At 41.9% G+C, this 9151-nt stretch overlaps 1 long non-coding RNA gene across 3 annotated transcripts in view; it reads left to right on the top strand.

Moving 5' to 3' along the window:
- The first annotated feature begins 301 nt into the window (after positions 1-301).
- LOC136296991 (uncharacterized) overlaps positions 302-9151 on the top strand; it is a 30314-nt gene continuing 21464 nt past the window's right edge. For 2 of the 3 annotated variants that reach the window (XR_010723052.1, XR_010723050.1), the window contains exons 1-2: positions 302-377; positions 836-1007. This is a non-coding gene — a long non-coding RNA (uncharacterized lncRNA). Of the gene's footprint in view, positions 378-835; positions 1008-4629; positions 4770-9151 lie in introns of those variants that run through there. The other variant, XR_010723051.1, reaches the window with a different exon arrangement.

The following is a 9151-nucleotide window of genomic DNA, read 5'->3' as shown; positions in this document are numbered from 1 at the left end:
CCCGGGGCTGTCTCTGGCGGGTTCTTAGCACTGCGGCCTCGCTGCGCTCAGCCCGGCACCCTCAGCCCGCCGGGCACCTCAGGCAAAGGGCGGCTATTTCTGCCGGGGCGAGGGCGGGATTTGGCAGCAGCGTTGCCTTCCTATGACGTCTTTTCAAGCCTTAGTCAAAACAAATCTGACACCCATTCTCCTCACAAACCTTTTCACCCTTCTTTGAAATGCAAAACAGTCATCTGCGGGCCGCGGTTTCCGCCCGCCCTCTGCCGCTCCGCCTGAGGGGCTCCGAGGCGTTTCCCCGGCTTTTGGGCAGGCGGAGCAAAAGGCACGGGAGAAAATGGCGGGCGTGCCGTGAGGGGAGCGGCGGTGCCTTGGGGCAGGTACCCAACATGGCTGCCAGGGATGGGAGGAGGGGATGCTGTCCTGTTCCTGAGGGAGTCCTTCGAGCTGGCAGACATGTCTCCTCCCTCTCCATCTCACGTATCTATGCTATCCCTGTGAAGAAATGGGAGAAAGTCCTAGCAGCCTGCTTCAGGGAGGTTGTGCACCTCCCATGGCTGCCATGGTAGGGCATGAACAGGGCTGGGTTTGGCCCAACAGCTCATATACATCAGTCTGAAAGGGTCAGGGGAGGCTTCTGGTTTATAGAATGCTGTACAGGGATTTTTGTACATGGTGGTAGGTGTTGCTAACCCTGTCCTGGGCTACAGAGCTGAATTGTGAAGAGAGTGCATGCTAAGAGTTTTTCCTAAGCACAGACCCACCTGTAGGCACATGATGAAGTGTGTGAACTTGTGAAGGTATCGTGTACATGACGTCCTTTGTTTTTTTAATGTAGTGACGGAGTAAAGAGCATGAAGAAAGAGTAACACTGCTCAGAACAGTTACTTCAGGAGACTGCTGCAAGAGGGAAAAGCTGCTGCTCTCCTGTCTGGGGAGTCCCACAGTAGAGGAAATGTAAGCCCCTAAGGAAGGAGCACAACAGACACCAAACTGGCAACATACAGAAGGTGAGAATGAAAGGAAAAGAATGAGAGAGTGAGATTGTCTCCCAGATGCAGAGCTATATACTTCCCAATGTATTGGCCCCAGCTAGACAGGGATGGATTACCAGAGTGGGCTGGGTGCAAGAGTATCCAGTCTGTTGTGATCTTGGGAGTGTGTTTGTTGAGGAAGGGCAGCATGGAGTCAGGATCTGCTGTCAGGCAAGCCACTTTTTTTTTTCTTGTAGGAAGGAAGCCCTTTTTTGAGTTCTAACATCAAATTCAAAGAGAATGATAACAACATACGCTTATGTCTCCATTGTTAGTGGTTGAGATTTGATGCTGTGAGCAGCACACTGGTACATATTGTTCCGTGGTAGGCAACATCAAAAATTACCAGCAGGGAGTAGTGATTCAGAATCTGTTTTCCTTAGCCTGTGGCGAGTGTGGTTTATTTCTCCAAGCAATGTCAGATGATAAACATGACAAGGAAAGAGGAGTGAATAGTATTGGCATAAAGTTACCAGCTTGAGGCAGAGAAATTAGCAAGCTAAACAGCATTGTTGTCTGATCAGGAACTGAGCCACCCTACAGAAGCGAGGGGGCTGGTTAAAAAGGCACAGCTCTGCAGTGAGGTGTTGAGTAGTGGTGGTGGTGTCCCTTCTCTGTGTGGTGACCTGGCTGCTATACATCCACATCACCAGCCTCAGAGGTCTCTCACCAAGGAAAGAAGGGAACCTAGAAGGTCATACCTAACATCTGTGAGACATCTCAAAAGTAAGACATGGACAGAGATGGACCTGAAATGGATCCATATTTCCCAAGTATTTATTTTCAGAGCCTTGATTTAGGCCTACAGGTAGAAGACCAATTGTTAACAGTTTATTGAAATGCTAAACAGGTGAAGAAAGACAAGGCAAATTTGCTGAACACAGTGGTGTTTTTAAATCAGGACAGTCATATGCTTTTGTTTACTTTGTCCACTTGTCCAATTACTCCTTGCATAGATCAAAATCCAGTAAACAAATGGATGCATAGAAATGCAATTATTTGGCTTAGAGAAGTTAGAAGATGTCTTTCAGATATAGTCAGCAAAACATTATCTGCATCAAAAAGAATTTTAAGTGCTTTCAAGAAAATCTACTTCATACCAAATCAATTCTGTATTGCAGAATTTGAAAATGATAAGCAGACAAGCTTTTGGAAATCAAGTAAGCAACTTGAATTGCTGGTACTTAAAGAGGAGATATGGTATGTGTATTCAGATTTCCTGGGAAAAAGAATCTAAACTGAAAACTGTTGAGTGAAACTGCTCAATGAAAAATTATTAGCCCCCTTGCTGCCAATTCTTCATACTTGATTAGCCTCCTCTGGGTCTTCCTTGGACTGATACTTTTCCTGTTCTTCAGATCCTAGGATAAAATACTTGAGTTATTTTAATGTCTATGCAGGGTACTACTCTTTTCATGTATCTGTTCCAATTCATTTCTTCAGATAAGCAAGACAAAATTCATGTAAATTCTAGAAAGCCTGTCATAGACAGAGCATCATTTGTAAGAGCCTGTTCTTGAGCCCTCAGGCTGTTCCCATACTACCATTATAAACAATGGTGAATCAAAACAAGAGCAGTGGAACAAGAGACAAGGTTTTCTTTTTGAGTAGGGTACCTGAGACTCCCATTAGCAACTGGGAGCAGAGCAGAGGAGGTTGCATCATAGTTCATCTGTGAATTACAGAGCAGATTTTCCTGAAGGTGTGTCAGTGTTGGATGAGCTGCTTCTGTCTGTCCGTAGTTCATGACAAGTCTCTATCTGAATGATTACTAATCTGCTGTCCTTCTAAATCCTCTCACTTGGGGTGTAACAGGTCTCTCCGCTTTTCAGGAGGCATACGCAACAATTCTTAGCATGGCAATAGACGCATAAATTAAACCTCAGATTCCAGAGACCCCTCTGTACTTTTGCTGTAAGAAGTTCAGTTGTTTTCAAGGTCTTTTGCTAGTAATACATTTTGTTTGCGTATTTGTGGTTTGTTTTGGATCCTATATTGAAATAATCTGTAAATTAAGCTAGTAATGATACTGGAATTTCTCCACAGTCATGTAAAAAAAACAAATATACTCTTTCAGCCTTTCTTTTCACTAAGCAATTTTCTCACTTCTTCCTTTTTTTCAGCAGGCACAGTTTCATTTTCATCTCAAATGCATTATTGTATATGAAACGTCAATAAAGCAGGAGGCATGCTAGCCATCTGAAACTGGAGCCAACAGAGCAGGTCTCCCAAGTTCTCTTCCAGGGATTTCTTGTTTAGTTTGTACATAATGAATCAAATTGAGCTGCTTCAATTGAGCTGCTTCTTCTGTCCTGGAGGGATCTCTCTTTTGATCTAGCTTTTGCTTTGAAAGACATTCTTAGATTATATTTCACATTTTTCCTAGCTTTATATGGATTAGGTTTCCTTTCAAAGCTATAGCTTGACCACACAAATTCATTCAAAAAGTAAAAATTACTATATTCCAGTTCGAGACAAGAATGAGAGGAAACATCTCTAATTGTGTTTTTTGAAAAGAGTATGAAGTATTCTCTTTCTTCTCTGTCCAGAGTGGTTTGCTTGTAAGGATCCTGTGTCTGCATTGCTGAATGATTAAGCAGAAACTCCTAGGTGGTGTTCATGTGTTCTTTTTCATGCTCAGGATGTGAGCCAGGTTCTGTACAGTGACGAGTTGGCATGCTCTTGGTACATTGCAGCCAAGTTAAAGGTGTTGGGCAAACAAGCAGCCTCTGGAGCTGAGATTATCAGAAGAAGGGTGTTCCCCTTTCCTTCCTGCTCCTTAGGCAGGAAGGGCAGATGAGGGAATTTGGTGCTTTGCTCTCTGAATTGGCACATCTTATATTTGAATATGGGATTTGGAAGTAGACCCTGAGGAAAGGGTTGGGAAATGGTTTGCTAGGAGTTTTCTTTTTTCAGCCCTGGGTGGGGAACATTGTGATTTGCCTCCTCAGTATATCTTTCAAGGTTATGGCTGAATATGCAGGTAAGAGAGGGTTCCCTGAGCTCAGCTGTGAGGGAACAGAGCTGAGCTTTTCTACACCTCTACCACAGAATATGGCAGAGGATAGAATGTTCAGTGCTGAGTACTAGAATAGACTAGAATAATGCTTCTGATTTCCGTAACTGAACTGTAAATTCAGCCAGATGATGGTAAGTGCTATTCTGCTTTTTCTTTGCTTCTGTGATAGGAACCCTTGGTACAGCAAAGCAGGTTAGGATAGCATGTAAACCACAGGATAACATGGATCAACTTCCAGCTTCACAGTCAGTTTTGACACTTACAGGTTTTTTCAGTGACACTGTATATTTCTGAACTGTGGCATAACATTGTTACTGTGTACACTATGGGTGATCAGAGAGGAACCTTCTGTAATTTATCGACATAAACAGAATCAAGACGTTGACCTCTATAATATGTAGACAGTAAGCAATAATAGGAAGGAAACATGGGAAAGCAGGACATGTTACTTAAATAAAGACAAGGTCCTGTAACATTGTCTATAACTAGTATCAGAATAAAAATTTTTAGTTCTTACATTATTCTCTTTAGTTCTCCCTAGTGGGTACATACTGAGCTGTGTTTTCTGGACCTTTGCAGATTACAGCAGATGTTCTCAGTTCACACCTGTTCCTGGCCATTCTTGGAGTGCACAGGTTTTGTTCAGTGGAAATAGCAGTACAACATTCCTGTTACTTCAGTATGTGATAAAGCTGTGTTAAGAGATTCACAGTCTGTTGTGCCTGGTAAGCAATAAAAAGCAGAACTGAAGCATAGACTGCTTTTCCCTATAGTACCAGCTCTGCCAGTCTTCTCAGTGAGAGTGTGAGCCATGCAGTACAGGATGATTTTCAGTGAGACCCAACTTCTACACCAATGCACAACCTGGATCCTACAGTAATTTAAGTGCGTAAGAATCTCAGATTAGGCAAAGGTAGGTTGAGGCTGTTTGTTTGAATTACTATGTATGGCAAAAAAAACCCCTGTAAGGGTCATGTAAATTCAAAATCTGGAAAGAAACTCAACTTCAATTTATTTTTACTATAAAATTGTAGAAAATAGGGTGTTAGACTGTTCACTTCTGTGAGAGAGTTTGACTTATGATTTAGGAGGATCAGTAATATCCCTGCAATCTCATGCAACTGCATCTCCTTATATCCGGCTAACTCTTACTTAGTAGCCACATAGCATAGGTTCACACAAATGGTTTCTATATTTTGAATTATCTGGTTTTTCAAGCTAAACAAATCTGTCATGAGATTAACAGAGAAGGGAGGATGTACCTAGCTAGTCCAAAATCTAGAAAATCAGAACTGACTTAATTTTCTTCGTTCTTTGGAAAGCCTTAGAATGGATGTCCACCACTGGATCCGGCCTTCAGGTATGTGAAGTCATTCAAAAACAGATGAGAAGAAGAACCACACCCTCCAAGTCTGACTTGGTTTGTTTCATCAAGATCTCTGTGTTAATTTTGTTGTAGTTATCTGCAGAGGAATCAATTACACAGGAGAGAACCTTCAGGGCTGTAGAAGCACTGAATAGAGAGGCTCTGCTTCAAGAAACTTACTGAAACACTTATAGTCAAAAGAACTGGTGTGAGCATGCAGTCAAGTAAGGAAAGGAGTCCAGGTCTTCAGTTCAGTGCCAGATAACAATAGATGCTGTATGATAAACTGTCTTCCCCCATGTACAGACAGGCTCAGGAGTTAACTATGCTTTCTGACATCATCACAAAATAATTATTTGTTAAAAAACAAGTCACAGTGTAATGGTAGCCTTCACTCAAAATTTTTGAATGACAAACCTTTTAGATATTGAGGACCATTAACCTATAAGGCACTTGTTAGTGGAGACACACTTACTACAAAGCAGATTGGATTCATAACTCACAAATTAGCTGTCTAGCACCTGTATTTTCATTAACTGCTTCCACTGAAACAAGTACTTTCCTTTACAGATATTCTTGGTGTTTCGTAAGCTTTTTATGAGAAACAGGTAATGTTTGGATGAAGGTGACATAACCCTTACAAGTAGGTTTTGGCAGATGAGTTTTAGGTTTTGTGGAAGCAAGCTAGGAAGTTGAGCTGGCAAATAAAATGAATGTCTGCCTTCCAGTTCACAGGCCTATGAGAATGGTGTTTGCTGTTGCTTTAATTGTAGTGGTTTCATGTTGCACACCCCCTTTTTCCTGTCTCGATCCAGGCTGGCTCTGGGTTTTGAGGTTTAAAAAAGTACAGGTGCTTTGCAGAGCAAAATTTATTGCTCTCAACAAAGGAGTGCTCTGGGATCCTCCTCAATCTCTAACATCTGCATTCTTTCAAGCTTGGTAATGTCTTTAGTGATAACGAAAGTAAGTAGCTCATTGTGTTGGTATGAGCCAGCTGTAATGTAAATAGGCATTGTGCAAACATATCCAAACTACCAAGGCAAATTTTTTCAGGTTGATCCTGGCCTCCTGTAAAGACAGATGGCTAACTGAGGGGAAAGTCTTTGTCTGAAAGCTTACCACTGTTATCTGTAGCTCTGACACCTAGAGATCTTCCCGAGGAGTTAAAAGCATGACTGCTTCTAGAGCAGGATCCCTGCTATACTGCCTTGACAGACCAAATACTGATCAGTTGATTAAGCCCTTGGAAGCAATTGTGTTTAGAACTAAGCTGAAGATCCAGTAAAGCATTAGAAGAGAGCAGCTTCCGAATGATGCCCACATAGTGTCCCCTTCCTGAACCTGGAGTTTTCCATGGAAAAAGAGCATCAGAGGAGATCAAAATGCTGCCTGTCATTTCATGCATTTGTGACTAGCAGGCAGGTTGTAGAAGAGCTTTCTGGAGGGGAATCACGAGCACACTGGTACCTATCTGTTTGTTAGCTGAAAGCTATACTGTTTAAAAAATGTGATTGATACCAAGCCTTTAGAATTAACATTAGCCCCAGGCAGAGAAGCATGTTGGAACATTGGCCTCCACTTCTCTTTGGTCTCATCTCTAACCCATCCTCTTGTTATCAGGATGGATTCCTGGATGTGAGGAATACCTGAAGCTGTAATAATGAAGACCTGATGAGCATGTAAAAGTGGGTGAAGGGGAATTACTGGAAACCTGAGACCCCTCCCTTCATTTACACAGCAAACATCTTTATAATTGATGTGTGTATTTATGTAGTTTTACTTGTTACGAATCTATAGTAGATAATGCCTTGGCAGGTCAAACATTTAAGGTACAATGAGTCATTCTCAATATTAAAAGAGAAGCCTTGATCCCAGAATTTTTTTTGAGGCAAATCAGTATTTTAAATGCAAATCTCGAAGTGCTTGTTAAAGTAAATGCCTGTGGTATGACTGGGCTGGAATAATGAAAGTGAAAATTCACTGTGCATTCAAACTGGAGCATACATTGCCTGCTCCAACTTCAGGTTTTATTGCAAGTGCCCTGGTTTTCCCCAAGTGGACAGCAGCTTGGCAGAAATTTTCCACAGCACCTTCTTTTTTTGTATGTTTATCAGCAGTAAACTCAAAAACTACTGAAATGAAAGCAGTCAGTGAGACTGTGGTGTAAATCTCTCTCTGTGCCCAATTCACAAAATCTTATTAGTTAGCTGTTGCCCCAGCCAGAAAGTGTTGGCTCCTGACTTTGGGTTGTGGTAGCTCAAGTGTTCAGCCTGGGAGACTCCAAGTTCAATACGTGGAGTGCCAGCCAACATGACTGTTCTGTCAGAAACAAAAGGCCCATGCGTGGTCACTCTTCTCTGAAGAAAAGGTCAGTGTGTCCAGGGAGAGAAGAACACAATAGACTTACATCTTTTAGCCATTGAGTCTTCCCTCCAGCTTTTCTCAAGATAACATGGACACCACCTCAGCAAAGAACCTGCCAAGTACTTCCTTTAATTCACTCTATGTCTGCTGCCACAACATTTTCAGCTCCATGTTTTCAGCATAGAGTCATTGAATAGTTTGGTTTGCAAGGAACCTTTAAAGGTCATCTAGTCCAACCCTCCTGCAATGAACAGGAACTCAATTAGATCTAGTTTGCTTAGAGGCCTATCCAACCTGACCTTGAATGTTTCCAGGGATGGAGCACCTACAGCCTCTTTGGGCAACCCATTTCAGTGTTTCATCACCCTCATTGTAAACATTTCTACCTTACATCTTGTCTAAATCTGTCTTCTTTTAGTTTAAAACCATTACCCATTGTCCCATCACAGAAGGCCCTGCTTAAAATAACCCCCCTGTACTACTGTACAGAAAGGCAGCAATTAGGTCTTCCTGGAGCCTTTTCTTCTCCAGGCTGATCAACCTCGACTTTACTCACAGGAAAGGTGTTTCAGTCCTCGGGTAATTTTTGTGGCTCTCCTTTGGACTGGCTCCAACAAGTCCATGTTCTTCCTGTGCTGGCATGTCCCTAAGAAATTAAGTCCACTTTTTGGAATGACCAGTATGGGAAATTTAGAAGGTTGTTTTACACTAAAGACTTCTTTACAGGCATTTGCTTACACTTTTGCAGAGACTGGAAAGATGATAGTATTATATCCAGTGAGAGAAGCAGAAGCCGCAGAATGTCATTACATGGAAGGAATCTTTTCTCTGATGTAGGTATTGTACTTTAGATCTGCAATAACCAGAAGTGCTTGGAATGATTATGAAGTGGTAGAAAGAGCTTCCATCAGCATCACTTGTAGTGCTGCTGTGTCCACAAATTCTAAAATTTATTGACATATGCTATCAAATCCTGTAAGTCCCCTTGCCTTTTGCTGGCATTTGTCTTTATTGCTCTCTAACCAGAATGATGTACAGCCAAAAACCTATCAATTATTTCACCTGTGAATCAGAAGATAACAATACACATGTGACTAAGTTGCCTGTGTCCTTTCCTTTCAAATGGATTAGTGTGAAATTTACAGCTGCCTTTCCAGATGCTTAACTTTTATTCTTGTGGCCTGTATCAGAGAACCTAAGTAGGGTAAATGTAGATAATGCCAACAAATATAAACAGTTCTGTTCTCTGTCTTTGACACCTCCAAGTACCATGTGCTAGCTTGTTTGTGGGAAGATTGAGTCAGATATGTTGGTGAAAAAGCAGCAGATTTCATCTAGAAAGAGGAATGTGATAATGTTGGAAGAGGTAAA

Source organism: Chamaea fasciata, unplaced genomic scaffold (assembly GCF_029207755.1).
Source record: "Chamaea fasciata isolate MVZ Bird 193981 ecotype frontalis unplaced genomic scaffold, bChaFas1.0.hap1 SCAF_14, whole genome shotgun sequence".
In the NCBI taxonomy this organism is placed as follows: Eukaryota; Metazoa; Chordata; class Aves; order Passeriformes; family Sylviidae; genus Chamaea; species Chamaea fasciata.
Note: the sequence above shows the minus strand (reverse complement) of the source record. Positions and strands in the feature narration are given on the sequence as shown.